The sequence below is a fragment of the Carcharodon carcharias genome, chromosome 11 (assembly GCF_017639515.1).
Source record: "Carcharodon carcharias isolate sCarCar2 chromosome 11, sCarCar2.pri, whole genome shotgun sequence".
Classification (NCBI taxonomy): domain Eukaryota; kingdom Metazoa; phylum Chordata; class Chondrichthyes; order Lamniformes; family Lamnidae; genus Carcharodon; species Carcharodon carcharias.
In genome coordinates this window covers 92,433,933-92,451,612 of record NC_054477.1, presented here as the reverse complement: position 1 = coordinate 92,451,612, position 17,680 = coordinate 92,433,933, and the positions used below count along the sequence as shown (strand labels likewise).

The 17,680-nt window shown below is 42.3% G+C and overlaps 1 protein-coding gene across 4 annotated transcripts in view; it reads left to right on the top strand.

Moving 5' to 3' along the window:
• The window catches only part of slc36a4 (solute carrier family 36 member 4), a 450,045-nt gene that overhangs the window by 250,401 nt on the left and 181,964 nt on the right, over window positions 1-17,680 (top strand). The gene's annotated exons all lie outside the window — the stretch shown is intronic.

Genomic DNA, 17,680 nt, shown 5'->3' with positions numbered 1-17,680 from the left:
TCCTGGTTTGCAGCTTTTCCCTCTTTACATGAACCATATCAGAGACTTCCATCAGCATTTAGCCTTTTTTACAAAGCATTAGCGCCTCCTCTTCACTCTTTTATTTCACGCTCTATTTAGTATCAGCAAACCCACTTGACTGCACCCTGGGAATTGGAATGCTGCCCACTCACTGACCGTTAAGCAGCTACATTGGGATGCTTCCACATACCCAGAAATTCTTCTCACTGCATCTGAAGCTGGCGCTGGGGACAATTTGTTTTCCAAAAATGGACAGATTCTGATGGGGCACATTTTCCTGCCCTGATAGGTTCACCTTTCAATGCCTTAATTGGCTATTCCATCAGAACACTCTGATTGGCCATTCAGGGATTCCATGGAGGAGAGAGCAGGAGACCAGCAGGTGAGAGTGGGAGACAGCCAGAGGCCAGTGGGGGAGAGCCAGAGGCCAGCTGGCGAGAACAGCAGGGGACAGTAGGGGAGAGCCAGGAGGCCAGAATTGGAGAGTGGTGGAGAGCCGGCGAAAGCAGGGGGCCAGCTGGGGAGAATGGGGGAGAGGTGGAGGCCAGCAGGGGAGAGCCAGAGGCAAGCATGTGAAAACAGGAGGCAAGCAGGGAAGAGTGGAGGAGAGCCGGAGGCCAGAATGAGAGAGTAGAGGAGAGCAGGTGGCCAGCAGTAGAAACACTGATTTATCAGAGTTATTGGGGGTAATTTATAGGAGGTCATGGGGATAATTTAGCTCCTATAAATTAACCCCCAAGGCCACCTGGGAACTGGGAGGCAATCAGCCTCTGGGTGATGAAAGAAGATTGACAACAATGTCCGCCAACCACAAGCTGCACTTGAAGAGGTAGTCAGACAATGCCCATCGGTAAACCACCAGTCAGCACTGAGGAAGGTGACAGGCAAATTCAGTTGAGCAGTGGCACATTCAAGCGAACTTTGCATTGAAAGATCGCATGCTTTCCTGTTGCGGCTCTGAGTGCAAACAAAATCTCCCACACTGGAGGTAAATTTGCTAGCTTAAGATCTAGTTTCTGGCTGAAAAGCTCTGATGTTAGAACCCAGTGTTTAAATGAAAATAAATGAGGCTTTTAAATGGAGATTGGTCTTACTTGCACAATAAAGTTAGAATGAAATAGGGGATTCTGGGACCTTGTGACAAATGTAGCCTTGGCTCAGTTATTTCAGAAAATGAGGCAGAAATATCAATGAAATAAAAGTCAGTGGTTCGTAACTGCTCTCTTCAATAATTGGGTGTCTTTACGGTTGCAAACTTTGTTGGACACACTCCAGGAGATGTCATCACATAACCTCCTACCTTCTATTGCCCCTCCCTCAGACTCCTGTCATTGGTCACCCAACATGTTCATCATCATGGACTCCCACCTTCCCAAGGATTTTCAATGTGTCTCGGTTTGGACTTTTGAAAATCTGGTTATCCTAACTTCATATTGCTTAAAGATCAATGGAAAGGCTTTCTGAGACTTCTCCTCTCTTATTTTGCCTCATATATTTAACAGTTTATATCAATGATAGACAGGCTGGAATGTGAACTACCCAGAAACAAATCTCTTAAAATCAAATCTCTTAGGGCAGAATTTTCCCCCTGTCGGGGGGGAAGTTCAAGAGCGGGCACGTGGAGGTGCGCTGCCATTTTACATGGGTGGGCTATGCGCTTCCTGTGTGGGCGGTCGGGGATTCCCTGAGCCGAGAGTGCGTTCTTTCGTGCATGTGTGTGAAAGAGTGCACTCATCTCCCTGAGGCTAAGTGCTGCCACAGGGAGATCGGCTACACATTAAAAAATATTGAAAACAGAAAAAAAAAATTCCCTGACATATCCCCTCATGTGACATGAGTTGGGACATGTCCATCACTTTCAGTTTCACCTTTATTAAAAATGTATAAAGATACATGAAACCTCATCCTGCCTGTGGATGAGGGTTCATGCTTTTTCCAATGGCCTCCAGGGCTCCCGGCCTGCCCACTAACCTTGAGGTTGTTCAGGCAGGTCCACTAATTAAACAAATTAATTTGTCAATAGGCCATTGACAGGTTGGCGGGCGCATAGCTGATTCAGCTGAGCCCCCGCCTACCTGAAAATTGAAATGGGGCAGGGTGACGTCAGGAGTTCTGCCCGACATCGTCCCACGTCATTTTACGCATTAGCGAGCAGGCCCCGCTCACCGACCGGGAAATCCTGGCCTTAAAATCAAGACTGTTAAAGTCAAATCTCTTAAAATTCAATGGAACAAAGTATGTACGGTATGTGATATCTCAAAAGAATTAACTTGGATTTCAGTTGCAGCATAAATTTCAACAGTGAGCATTTGGGAATAATTGATCATAAGCAGTTTAGTGAACAGTAGCATGCACCTGAAAGTTACAAAGCCATCATCTATTATGTATTGACAAAGGCATTGCACCTGTAGGCAGTGCTTTAACAGAACACAAATCCAGTTATTTATAAAGAGGCTGAACCAAAAGCACTGATCAACACCTCAATGAACATACAAGAAGCTCGAGCATCCGATTTGTAGGTACTGATATTCTGACAATTATCCAAGTGAATAGAAGGAATGAATCATTGTATGGATGTATGCTGTGTAAGATTTTAGCTTATCTACTAGTTGTCAGTCCCCCCTCCCCCTACATACGTTGGTTGTATTACCTCCACTTGGTTAGTTGCTGCATTTCCCATGCACAACTCCCGCTCCAGCCCCACCACCAGCTATATTTCTCCTCCCTTGATGACTGACTGATTGTTCCATGTGTTGATTCCCTTGGTTCCCTTTCTCAACACTCCTCCATCTCCCTCACTTCCCTTTTGTCTCCACTTCCTGGCCCCTCCTCTTCCCATTATCTTCTCCCTCACCTCAGGCAGGATTTTTGCAGAGTTGTGGAAACTGCACAGACCTTTCAAAATGGAGAACGGGACCCGAATGTGAAAGTTCCACTCCTATTTCCAACAGATGCCATTTTTGCTGGTATGGGAAATGGGGTGGAACATGACACGCATGAAGATACTCAAACTCAGCAGGGCCATTTGAACTCAGTGCTGGGTTCAAACGTAACCCATTTTTGCTGTAGCACAGGCCTTTACCCACATTGTGGGATTCTCAATTTTATGGAGGAGATGTAAATGCTTGTGAAGGGTGGATAAAGTATGTAGAACTTTTAAGCTACCAAGTTATTTAAATCTCCAGTGCTTTAAAAATTAAAACCCCCTGTGGGAGAGTTGAAAAACCCAAGCTGTGAAGTTATTTAAATCCCTAACTTTTTAAAAATTTGAATAAAAAAAGCAGCCAGCTGTGACAGTGAGAGTTGAAAAAATCTGTTCCATTCATTGCAATAGCTGTATGTTGACATTACTCCAAGGGCTGTTATTTTATCATTATTAGTAGTTCGCTGCTTTCCACAGCCTATAATTATTCTAGCAGAGGGGTTGTAAGTTCATAGTTTGATTGACAGGGCAAAGATTTTATTAAAGAATTAGCTATCCTCGATGTGGGGTTATGAGTACAAGTCTGTTTTGATAAGCGATTAAGTACTTCTGGGTTTTTGAAGTTTTGAATGGACTTTCATGAATGGAAATTTTTTTTAAACAGTGAAAGCTATACTAGATATTTAAAACTTCGTTTTATTTCATCTCAACATGACTCCTGAGGTCTGCCCATGGTGGATACTACACGAGTTGACTTGGAGGGTGTAATGGCAAAAGGTGATGAGCGGGCATTAAGCTGGCATGGAAGATATGAGGGGCCATGAGTTGGCATGGATGGGGCATGGGAAGTGGGTGATGAGGTGTGAAGGATGAAGGCTAGATGGCCTAATATTTAACAAAACAACTGGGTCAAGATCCCAGAAAACTAAGGCGGACCTTTTAAACAGTGCACTCAGCAGCCTGTGGGGGCTGCCTCCAATCTGTGAACAGGAGCAGTGGGCCTGCATCCGCAATCGCGCCATTCAAGGCACTTTTTCTCAATGTGGTGCGCCGAGCCTAGAAAATTTCCCAACCCAAGCTATCGACCTTGGGAATGAAAGTCCAGTCCCTCCTCTCTCCTTTCCCATCTCCTTTTCCCCTTTCCATCTCCCCTCCTTTATTCACCATTCTACTTGCCTCTGCCTCTTTGACCTTTCCTCCTCTCCAACATTGGTTCCATTCCTTCTGCTCTCTAATACTGCTTGACATTAGAAAAAAATCAGTTAGTCTTGACTACCCATGTGGAATCCATAGGAGCTTAACTCGTACTATTAAAAAAAAGTAATCTAAAGATTAATCTCAGTGCATTATACAATCCAATTTTATTCCTTCCCAAGATAAGAGTTTCCATTTCTCTTGGTTCATTAACCAACATAAAATTATTTTGTGTATTATTGTAATAGTCATTAACCTGCTTGCTCTCTGAGAATTTACTTAAATCTGCTATGTGAATGAATTTTTACCGCAAAGTGTTTTGCAGCATTTTATTTTTGGTAGCTCAATGCTGAAAGGAATTAGGCCTTACACTGTCATTGAATCATAACACAGAAGGAGGCCATTCAGCCCATCATGCCATGTTGACCATTGGAAAAAGCCATCTGATTAGTCTCATTCCTCTGCTGTTTCTCTATAGCCTGTCAATGATTTACTTTTCAATTATATATTGAGTTCCTTTTTGAAAGATTAATTGTCTCCATTTTAGTCACTGCATTCTATATTTATAGCAACTGCATTTTTTTTTTCATTTTGCCTCTGGTTCTTTTGTCAATTACTTTAAAAGCTGTGTCCTTTGGTTACTGACCCTTTTGCCACTTGAAAAGGTTTCTTCTTTCTGATTTTAAGCACCTACATCAAATCTCCACTTAACCTTCTCTGCTTTGAGGAGAACAACCTCAGTTTCCCCAGTCTCTACATGTAACTGATGTAAAGGTATTTGGCATAGCAAGGGTTAATGTGGGACTTGGAGAACAGTACCATTCACGTTGTAGAGAGCCACAGCATAGTAGTCTGTGTGCAGAGGAGTCTGAGAGAAGTCGACATGAAGATAGTTCCTAGATAGGGCTATAACTTGTAGTTATGTATATAGCTGTGTGTTAACAATAAACAGTTTATGTTCAACCACACAAGCCTTCAGACCTCTTAGTGAGACACCAAGCAACCTTAGAACAACTGAAGCCTTTAGTCCCAGGTACCATTCTGGTAAATTTCCTCTGCACCCTGTCCAAGGCCTTGTCATCGTTCCCAAGGTTTGGTGCCCAAAATGAACACAGTTCTCTACCTGGGGCCTAACCAGTGTTTTATAAAGGTTTAGCATGATTTCCTTGCTTTCGTACACTATTCATAAAGTCAAGGATCCTGTATGCCTTCTAATAACCTTCTCAACATGTCCTAACATCTTCAAAGACTTGTGTATGTACATCCCCAAGTGCCTCTGTTCCTGTACCCCTTTAAAATTGTACTGTTTAGTCTATGTTGCCTCTCCTCATTCTCACTATCAAAATAAATCATTACATTTCTCTGCATTAAATTTCATCTGGCATGAATCTGCCCATTTCATCAGTCTGCCTAAGTCCTTGAGAAGTCTGTTGCTATGCGCCTCACTATTAACCACTTTTTTGAGTTTTGTGCCATGAGAAAACTTTGAAATTATTCCTGTACACTCAAGCCTAGATCATTAAGTATATATTACAAAAAGCAGTTGTCTGAACTCCAGTCCCTGGAATCCCAATGCATACTTTCATCTAGTCTGGAAAAACAATGTTCACCACTGCTCCCTGCTTTCAGTCTCTTATTCAATTTCATATCCACACAGCCACTGCATCTTTAATATCATGGGGTTTAATTTGCTAACAAACCTGTTATGTGTTATTTTTATCGACTCCCTTTTGAAAGTCCACACACACAATATCTACCCCATCTCAGCCAATCAACAAAAATTGTCAGAAGTCCCATTTTTTATAATGAACATTCCTCTTTCCCAGTCATTACATCACATGTTTTACAAAGCCGGCCTGGATTGCTCCATCACAGTGTTGTCAACTCTTTAAATATTTTTGAATGGTGTTTATTACAGAGGTAAATTTCTTCTACAGTATTTCATGATTGTGTCATAAAAGATTTACAGTCAGCTGCATGTCAATTGCTTGAAGAAACAATCCTCAACACTCATAATTAGTAGTTGGGAAGAGTATCGTGAGGATGTTGCAGTCAGGAAAGGGGAGGGAAGGCCTGGCAGGTGAGACAAGGCCATCTTATGGGGCCCAGAGCCAGGTGCACTCCTGTTTTTCATGGCCTGTAAGGAATTAAAAAAGACTCGTCTGTTTGGGCATCTTGTAGCCTTGCCACTAGGTGAGCCTGATGGGATGGCCTTAACAACTCCCAAGCCCAAGCCTTGAGTTAAAATTTCAGTCCGACATCAATTAAATCATCAAAGTCCAACCTGCGTATTTAAAGAAGGCCACTGTTGCCTTTTAGTGAGTGCCCCTCTCACCTGCAAAAAGAGCAGATACTGTAAATATCACAACCCAAGGAAGGCAACAGGATTGGTGGGGATGGATGAGTAGCTATGCCCATTGTAAATGCCCACCTGTCTGCTCACTTTCTGCCAGGTTGACAGTTAAATTTGCTCTGTTGTGTCTCAACATCTATCCTGTGTGTATCCAGTGTTGTGGATTGTACTTTGTTGGCAAACTGATTACCGGAGGCTCTATTCTAATAAGCACTCTGAAGTATCAATATCGTATTCATATTCAGTAGAATACAGCACCTTGAGCCAGCTCACTGCTGATTAGAATCAAGCCCCAAGACAGCAGGCACACAACCAAGGAGAAGGGGAACCTTTGAAGGTTGCAAGAGTACTTTTACATCACAGCCAAAAAAATAAAGCAGCAAAAGTTTTTCTTCACACATATATATATTAAAGAATTTGATTGACAGTGACATAAGAGACAGTTTTTGATTCAAGGGGTTTGACAGTAGCATATACCAAGAGATTGAAGTGGAACCAAAAGTAACATCAGCAGTAGTTTAAGACTATTTACTGCTTTCTTCACCCAATGTCTTCACTTTTCGTCCCTACCCACCCACCCCCCACCGATGTTTTGAAGATGGTGACAGGTGGATGCTTCCACAGCACGTGTTCATAGTGAATCCTTAGACTATGGAAGCAGGTATCACATGCAGCTTTCTACAAGGGGTTACTGGAAAGCAATCAGGGTGGGAATAATTGGCTGGTATTTGGGGTATTTTTGTCCCTTCGCTTTCTAGGGTGCTGCTGGCAATTGTGGAGTCCTCACTTCTGCCCTGGGCGAGAAAAGGTAACATGGTACAGAACAGGATTTGAACCTGCTATATTACTGATTTATCTGGATTAGTTTCACACTGGGGTGAAGTCCTTGCTAGCTATTTATAATTTTCAGTTCTGTTATCATTCTATTAGTATTTTAAGTTTTCCTAATTATTTCTAGTAGTTTAAAAGTAAATTGAGTTGTCAACTGAAGATTTGAATTGAATTCCAAGGGTAGACAAATGTTAATCAGAACAACATTGGTGGGAAGGGATAGGAAAGGCGAGAGAGGAATTGTCACTGTGTAGTACCATTATGTTACTGGCTTTGTGTAATAATTGTTTCATTGGTGGGGGTGAGTTGTTACTACCAGACTGACATAACAAATAATATTGGATATCTTTTAAAAAATTGTATCAAGTACATCTTGCTTTAATCTACATATTAGCTATCAAATCCAGAAATACAGTTTTTGTAGAATGTAACTTTAGGAAATATATTGACTAGGAATCAATATTTTGTCAAAAATAATCAGTTCTCAGTTTAATAGAGATTGATAGATTGTGGTAGCCATGGAATGGGTTGTTCCTTTCACTTGGTCAACACTTCAGGAATCAGATTGATGACCAGAAATAATTACATATTTATCTTTGTTCCAGTCTGCAAACAGCTTCCCAGTGGACTGCCACCGGTACAGTCAAGAATTGTTTGGGAGTACATTCTCATTCTGGTGTTTTAGGATGTTAGAAGATTTTTCACGTATTAGTATTTTCATTATTCTGTAACACTAGCATGTTAAATCCATTCCAGATCATGTGAAACAACACATTACTTCAAAACCTAGCATAAAGCTCACTGGCACTAATGGATATTATATATTGCATGATTGCACAATATAGATCTGAACCAAACTCACTCCATGCTCACAAGGTTAAGGAACTGAATAGAAATACATTTAAAAAGTTATCCACTATCAATACCAGAGAATGCAATAATTCTTTATTTTCCTTTGATACAATATTGTGATCTGAATAAAACAAGTATAAACTGAGATTAAATTCTTTCTTTTAACCTTTGACGTAAGTTTCAAATCACATTGGTATTACTAGTGAGTTGTGATGTCCAACATCATGATGGTACAATTTCAGTGGTGACTTTGTTAGTTAATAACCTCGATCTGTCATGAAGTGCACTCATTATTATTTGGAACACATTTGGATAAATGTGGTGCTTAAGCAATTTGCAATTTTGCACTATGTATATGAATATTAACAACTACTGCAGTTTATATAAAGGCTTTTCATTAAAACATTTGGGAAAATTCATCCCAAATTGGCACCACAAAGTTTGGAATCAGTTTTTTTTTCTCTTTGATTCAAAGAATATGCTGTTCTTATTTGTGCTTGAAAGAAAACTCAGGAAATTGTTGTTTCACATGGCAGCAAATTAAAGTGTCAAAAATGAAAGAAAATTTCCGAGGGATCTTGCCTTAGGTTCTCCAAGATAATAACTAGCCAGCTAGAAATATAAAGGCGGATAGTAAGCGTTTCTGTACATATTTAAATAAGAAAAGAGTTAACAATGTAGTATTGGTCCTATAGAAAGTAAGTCTGGGGATTTAATCATGGAAAGTAAGGAGATGGCAGATGAACTGAGCAGATATTTTTCATTGGTCTTCACAACAGAGGATAAAAGTAACATCCCAGAAATAGCTATTAATCAAGAAATGAGAGGGAGGGAGAAACTTGGGAAAATTACAATCACCAGAGGAGTGGTATTGAGCAAATTGTTGAAGCTGTGGGCTGACAAATCCCTGGGTCCTGATGGATTTCATCCTGGGTTTCAAAAGAAGTGGCTAATGAGATAGTTAATGCATTGGTTTTAATTGTCAAAAATTCCGTAGATTCGGGGAAGGTTGCATTAGATTGGAAAATAGCAAATATAACCCCTTTATTCAAAAAGGAAGAGAGACAGAAAGCAGGAAACTACAGGTCAGTTAGCTTAACATCTGTCATAGGTAAATGTTAGAAACTATTATTAAAGATGTTATAGCAAGGCACTTGGAAAAATTCAAGCCAACCAGGCAGAGTCAACTTATTTTTGTGAAAGGGAAATCATGTTTAACCAATTTTGGAGTTATTTGAGGAAGTAACATGTGCTGTGGATAATGGGGAACTGGTGGATGTCCTGTACTTAGATTCTCAGAAGGCTTTTGATAAGGTACCACATCAAAGGTTATTACAGAAAATCAAAGCTCATGGTGTAGGAGGTAACATATTGGCATGGATAGAAGATTGGCTAGCTAACAAGAAACAGAGGGTAGTCATAAATGGGTCTTTTTCTGGTTGGCAGGACAGAACAAGTGGTGTGCCACAAGGATCAGTGCTGATCCCTCAACTTTTTACAATTAATGTAAATGACTTGGATGAAGGGACCGAAGATATGGTTGTTAACTTTGCTGATGACACAAAGATAGGTGGAAGGTAAATTGTAAAGAGAACATGAGGCTACAAAGGGACATAGGTTAAGTTGAGTGGGCAAAGATCTGGCAAATGGAGTATAATGTGGGCATTTTGGCAGTAAGAATAAAAAAGAAGCATATTATCTAAAAGATGTGAGATTGCAGAACTCTGAGATTCAAAGGGCTGGTATGCAGGTACAGCAAGTAATTAGGAAAGCATAGAAAGATAGAATGTTGTTGTTTATTGCAAGGGGAATTGAATACAAAAGTATGGAGGTTATAAACACAAATATATAATTTTCTTCTCCGCCGATGCTGCCAGACCTGCTGAGTTTTTCCAGGTAATTCTGTTTTTCTTATGGAGGTTATGCTTCAGTTGTACAGAGAACTGGTGAGACCATATCTGGAGTACTTTGTCCAGTCTTGGTCTCCTTATAGGAAGGATGTAAATGAGTTAGAAGCAGTTCAAAGAAGGTTTATCAGACTAATACCAGGAATGGGCTGGTTGTCTTATGAGGAAGGGTTGGACAGGCTAGGCTTGTATCCATTGGAGTTTAGAAGAGTAAAAGGTGATTTGATTGAAACCTTTAAGATCCTGATGGGTCTTGACAGGGTAGTTATGGAGAGGATATTGCCTTTTGTGGGAGAATCTAGAACTAGGGGTCACTGTTTAAAAATAAGGAGTCACTCATTTAAGACAGAGATGAGAAGACATTTTTTCTCTGAGGGTCATGATTCTTTGGAACTTTTTTCCTCAAAAGGCAGTGGAAGCAGAGTCTATGAATATTTTTAAGGCACAGCTACTTAGATTCTTGATAAGCAAGGGGGTGAAAGGTTATCAGGAGTTGGTGGGAATGTGGAGTTGAGGTTAAAATCAGGTCAGCCGTGATCTTATTGAATGGAGGAATGGGCTAGAGGGGCCGAGTGGCCTACTCCTCCTAATTCGTATGTTTGTATAAATCTCACACCTTTAGCTCTTATGCAAAAACCCCCAGCCCCACCCCTGCCCCAATCAACTCCAACAGTAATTCTTAGATTCATAATTTCTGCAAGCTGCACTTTTAGGATCTTTCTCCTTTAATAGAAGTTATTAAAAATGTTGGATCTACTTGCAGGCTAAGTTATTGCTGACCCATGTCCTCCTGAACTATCAATGCAACTGGTAATCTTACAAAGTCTATGTTCACTGTTTTTATGGGATGGTGTCATTTCAAAGTTGAAGAAACAAAATTTCAATTCTCTTGTTTATTCCTGGAGACTTGTTTGAAATATTCCTAAGACAGAGTGGGCTTTCACTGAGACAACAGATGGTTCATTACTCCAAGTAGTTGTATGCTAGAGATGATATTACACAGTACTGAGGTGTAATGAACAGATTTATCAAATTAGGGCTACTGTGTAGCAGAATAACTTTTACTACATATGATACCATAGTGCACACTTACCCAATATTTTCCATCCCCTTTCCTCTTCTCCATTCCCTTTTATTGAGGTCCTTAAGTGGACACTTCAGTGCCTCATCCCACCACCACCACTATTTTACCCACAGTAAGGGGAAGTCCATGACAGGTGGTTAACCTGGCAGCTTTTACTGGGCGAGCTGGTGTTGGGCAAGAGAGGATGTGGAAATCTTTGAGGGCTCCCAGTGCCCCTTGGAGGCTCCCCCACAAGGTTGTACCCCCTGAGACCCTAAAACCCGGACCCCCCCCCAACCCTCTCACTTCCCTGCTGAGCAGGCCCCTCCCATACCCTGGACTTGCCTGAAGACTGGGCTCCAATGGCGACTCTTCTTCGGTGTTGCCTGTAGTCCCAACAATGGCAACTGCTCAAACCTGCACCGCTGGAACTACAAAGCTGCTACCAAAACAAAGCAGATGTATGGAAACACCAAAACCTCCAAGTTTCATGTTATTCTGACTTGGAACAAAATTGTTGTTCCTTCACAATCGCTCCCTAATAGCATTGTGGGTGTACCTACACCACAAGGACTGTGGTGGTTCTGGAAGATGGCTTACCAGCACCTTTTCATGGGCAATTAAGGATAGGCAATAAATGCTGACATTGCTGGCACCACTTCCCGTAACTAAATAAATAAATTCAAGCATTACCACTGCCTCTCATCATATCTTCATCACCATTTCAATTTTACCATTGCCCTGTCTATCATTGCAACTCCAATAATACAGCCGCTAGTGCTAATTTACCATTGATTCTTATCCATATGCTATATATTTCTGCTTTTCATCAGCATCCCAGTATGCCCGCAATCTCTCATCAGGATGCAATGACTGGTTCTGTTTTTCATCCTTCACCGGTGGAATAATTTTACTAGATATTCTGATGTTAAGTTGAAAGGATCCTGTTCACATTACATGGGTTCAGATGATGAGTAGTTGAGGCAGACACAAAACTAATCTTGAGCCAGACCATTAATGTAACAGCTGATGTATTTAAATATCACTGCAGTTTGTGGCTATAGTAATGATCGAGTTTTACAGTGAAGATGAAATACAATCATGAAATTATTGCAAGAAGCAGTCAAGGTGAAGCTGTTCTTTTCATAGTTATTTAAAATCTTTGACTTTTAGTGACATCCCTCTACAAAAGAGGCATTATCTTTTAATTATATTGAGGCCTTGTTAAATATACAACAGGCGTCAGAGTCAAAAAGTACTCCCCTGCTGAGTAAAACATCCATTAATACCCATCTCTTACCATACAGTGGATTACTTTCCCAATGCAATCTTGCCCCTTGACAACTTATTCTTAGAAAATCATGTACAGTAGATAATTGGAGTGACAGATAAATTGTGTCATAAATTGCGTTATCATCCTAAATCTATGTTTATTGTTATACAAGTTTTTTTTTAAAGTGTAACTTCGCTGAAAGTTTTCCGTTTACTGCAGAACATTGTTCACGTCAAATTCTATTTTTTAGTACCTTTTATTGCAGAGGTGTACTTAAAACACTTGACAGAGATGTAATCAAAAAAATGAATACCAGGCCAAAGAATAAGGGATGACCAAAGCCTAGGTCAAAAAAAGAATTTAAGAATTTTTAAAAATTCTTTCATGGGATGTAGGCATCGCTGGCTAGGCCAGAGTTTATTGCCCAACCCTAATTGCCCTTGAGTGGTAGTGGTGAGCTGCTGCCTTGAACCGCTACAGCTCGTGGTGTAGAAATACCCACAGTGCTGTTAGGAAGGGAATTCCAGGATTTTAAGCCAGTGACAATGAAGGAATAGCAATATAGTTCCAAATCAGGATGATGTGTGGCTTGGAGGGGAACTTGCAGGTGGTGCATCGACTCCCCTTGTCCTTCTAGGTGGTAGAGGTGGCAAGTTTGGAAAGCGCTGTCGAAGAAGCCTTGGTAAGTTGATGCATTGCATCTTGTAGATGATACAAACTGTTGCCACTGTGCGTCTGTGGTGGAGGAAGTGAATGTTGAAGGTGGTGGATGGGTTGCCAGTCAAGCTGGCTGCTTTGTCCCAGATGGTGTCAAGCTTGAGTGTTATTGGAGCTGCACTCATCCAGGCAAGTGGAGAATATTCCATCACACTCCTGACTTGTGCCTTGTAGATGGACAGCCTTTGGGGAGTCAGGAGGTGAGTCATTTGCCGTAGAATTCCCAGCCTCTGACCTGCTCTTGTAGCCACAGTATTTATGTGGCTAGTCCAATTTAGTTTTTGGTCAATGGTAATCGCCAGAATGTTGACAGTGGGGGATTCAGCAATGGTAATGCCATTGAATGTCAAGGGGAGATGTTTGGACTCTTAATTGTTGGAGATGGTCATTGCCTGGCACTTGTGTCATGCGAATGTTACTAGCCACTTATCAACCCTACCCTGAATGTTGTCCAGATCTTGCTGCTTTTTTGTAGAGACTGCTTCAGTATCTGAGGAGTTGCGAATGGTGCTGAACATTGTGCAATCATCCCCACTTCTGACCTTATGGTGGTAGGAATTTCATTGATGAAGCAGCTGAAGATGGTTGGGCCTAGGGCACTGACACCTGGGGGCCAGTGCCAAAATTGGGCAAGCTGTCTCACAGACTGGTCAAGCTACAGCCTGACAAAGTCATCCTCACAGAATCATACCTTACAGATAATGCCCCAGGCACCACCATCACCATCCCTGAGTATGCCGAATCCTACCGACAGGACAGGCCCAGCAGTGGTGGCGGTGCAGTGGTGTACAGTCAGGAGGGAGTTGCCCTGGGAGTCCTCAATGCCAACTCCAAACTCCATGAAATCTCTTGGCATCAGGTCAGACATGGGCAAGGAAACTGCCTGCTGATTAACACGTACCGCCCTCCCTCAGCTGATGAATCAGTGCTCCTCCATGTTGAACACCACTTGGAGGAAGCACTGAGAGTGGTAAGGAACTTCAATGTTCATCACCAAGAGTGGCTCAGTAGCACCACTACTGACCGAGCTGGCCAAGTCCTAAATGACATAGCCGCTAAACTGGCTCTGCGGCAGGTGGCAAGGGAACCAACAAGAGGGAAAAAACATACATATCCTCACCAACCTGCCTGCCACAGATGCATCTGTCCATGACAGGATCAGTAGGAATCACCACCGCACAGTCCTTGTGGCCAGAGGGCGTTTTTTTCTCCTTAAATACAATCTCTGCAGAAACCTTATTTGTTTTGTCCTTTGTGTGTATGTGTGTGTGAGAGGATTTAAAGGGGTATATATGTACACTTCTGGATTACAAATTATATGTTAACCAGTTTTTGCAACTTTTTTTTAACAAAGAAATTTGGTTTTATTATAAATCAATCATTCTTAGTTTATTGAAAGGGGCATGGTTAAAGTCTCTTTTATTCTGGGTCTAACAACAGCAAAAGTGAACAATTGGCCATTTTGATGAGTGAATTAAACATTTACACTTATGGTGCAACCTGTGGAATAGTGGGGCTAGAGAAACTGCACTCTCCACCGGTTGTAACACTTCACATTGAGGACACTCTCCATCATGTTGTGTGGTACTACCGCCGTGCTAAATGGGATAGATTTCAAAAGATCGAGCAACTCATAACTATGCATCCATGAGGCACTGTGGGCCATCAGTAGTGGAATTGTACTCAGCCACAATCTGTAATCTCATAGTCTGGTATATCCCCCACTCTACCACCATCATCGAGCTAGGGGATCCATCCTGGTTCAATGAAGCATGTAGGAGTGCATGTCAGGAGCAGCACCAGGCATACCTAACAATGAAGTGTCAACCTGGTGAAGCTACAACACAGGACTTCATGTGTCTCAAACAGCGAAAGCAACATGCAACAGAGAGCTAACCAATCCCACGATCAATGGGTCAGATCTAAGCTCTGCAGTCCTCCCACATCCAGTTATGAAAGGTGGTGGACAATTAAACAACCCACTGAAGGAGGAGGCTCAGAAAGATCCCCATCCTCAATTATGGGGAACCCAGCACATCAGTGCAAGAGACAAGGCTGAAGCATTTGCAGGCATCTTCACTTCACAGAAGTATTGAGTGGATGGTCTATCTCAGCCTCATTCTGTGGTCCCCATCATCACAGACACCAGTCTTCATCCAATTTGATTCACTCCAAGTTATATCAAGAAACAGCTGAAGGCACTGGATACTGCAAAGGCCAAGGGCCCTGACACTGTTCCAACAATAGTACTGAAGACTTGTGCTTCAGAGCTTTCTGTGCCCTTAGCCAAGCTGTTCCAGTACAGCTACAACATTGGCATCTACCTGGCAATGTGGAAAATTGCCCAGGTATGTCCTGTACACAAAAAACGGGACAAATCAAACCCAGCCAATTACCACCCCATCAGTCTACTCTCGATCATCAGCAAAGTGATGGAAGGGATCATCGACAGTGCTATCAAGCAGCACTTAGCCAACAATAACTGCTTGCTGATGCTCAGTTTGGGTTCCCCCAGGGCCACTCAGCTCCTTTTTTTTTATTCATTCATGGGATGTGGGCTTCGCTGGCTGGACCAACATTGCCCATCCCTAGTTGCCCTTTAGAAAGATGGTGGTGAGCTGCCTTCTTGAACCACTGTAGTCCATGTGGTGTAGGTACACCCACAGTGTTGTTAAGAAGGGAGTCCCAGGATTTTGACCCAGCAACAGTGAAGGAACGGCGATATATTTCCAAGTCAGGATGGAGTGTCACTTGGAGGGGAACTTCCAGGTGGTGGTGTTCCCATCTACCTGCTGCCCTTGTCCTTCTAGATAGTAGTGGTCTTGCGTTTCGAACATGCTGTTGAAGAAGCCTTGGTGAATTCCTGCAGTGCATCTTGTAGATGGTACACACTGCTACTACTGTGCATTGGTGGTGGAGGGAGTGAATGTTTGTGGATGTGGTGCCAATCAAGCAGGCTGCTTTGTCCCGGATGATGTCAAGCTTCTTGAGTGTTGTGGGAGCTGCACTCATCCAGGCAAGCGGGGAGTATTCCATCACATTCTTCATGTTTGCCTTGTAGATGGTAGACAGGCTTTGGGGAGTCAGGAGGTGGGTCACTCGTCACATGAATCCTAGCTTCTGACCTGCTCTTGTAGCCATATAGTATTTATATGGCCAGTCCAGTTCAGTTTCTGGTCAATGGTAACCCCCAGGATGTTGATAGTGGGGGATTCAGTGATGACAGGTATGTCCTGTACACAAAAAACAGGACAAATCAAACCCAGCCAATTACCACCCCATCAGTCTACTCTCGATCATCAGCAAAGTGATGGAAGGGATCATCGACAGTGCTATCAAGCAGCACTTAGCCAACAATAACTGCTTGCTGATGCTCAGTTTGGGTTCCCCCAGGGCCACTCAGCTCCTTTTTTTTTATTCATTCATGGGATGTGGGCTTCGCTGGCTGGACCAACATTGCCCATCCCGATCGTTGGATTCTCTCTTATTGGAGACGGTCATTGCCTGGCATTTGTGTGGCGCAAATGTTATTTGCTACTTGTCATCCCAAGCCTGGATATTGCCCAGGTCACGGCTGCATTTGGAGATGGCTTCAGTATCTGAGGAATCGTGAATGGTGCTGAACATTGTACAATCATCAGTGATCATCCCCACTTCTGACCCTATGATGGGAGGAAGGTCATTGATGAAGCAGCTGAAGATGGTTGGGCCGAGGACACTTCCCTGAGGACCTCCTGAGGTGATGTCCTGGAGCTAGTGACTGACCAACAAACACAACCATCTTCCTTTGTGCTAGGAATGACTCCAACCAGTGGAGAAATTCCCCCGATTCCAGACCAGCGCACAAATTGCAAGGTCCATACCCCTCTATATACAACAGTAGTTGGACAGCAAAAAAAGCAGGTACAGCAAGGAAGTGGCTGTTGACTTAAAGGTTAACAAAGGTAACATTGTATTGATGCAGTCGGTTCAAACGTAGCACACAGTTTTATAAATTGCCACGACCGCATAAAAGGCATTTCCTTAAAGTGGTCCTTGAGCTAAGAATTTGTATGTTTGTATGTAGCCCCCTTTTAATTTATGAATGATTCAATTAAAAATAACCCAGCAGACAAGTTTTAGTCTTAAACAAGACAAAGGTTAGTTTATTACAAAGACGACTGTTGAAGGTTACTGGGGAAAAAATTTTTTTATTTTTACTTATTCGTTCATGGGATGTGGGTGTCACTGGCTAGGCCAGCATTTATTGCCCTTCCCTAATTGCCCTTATTCAGAGGGCATTTTAAGAGTCAACCACATTGCTGGGGACCTGGAGCCCCATGTAGGCCAGACCTGGTAAGGACAGCAGATTTCATTCCCTCTGCTGGTGTAGTTCTAACCCCCAAAAACAGGCAGGTTGGGGTTGTTTGGGATGTTAAAATTTTAGAAATCTCAAACCCAACCCCAATCCACCTGCAACCTGCCCACTCCTGGTTTTATCAGTTGAGGCAGAAGGATGGGGTAGAGGCCAAAAACCCACCCCAGGAGTTTTCCATTTGAATATCAT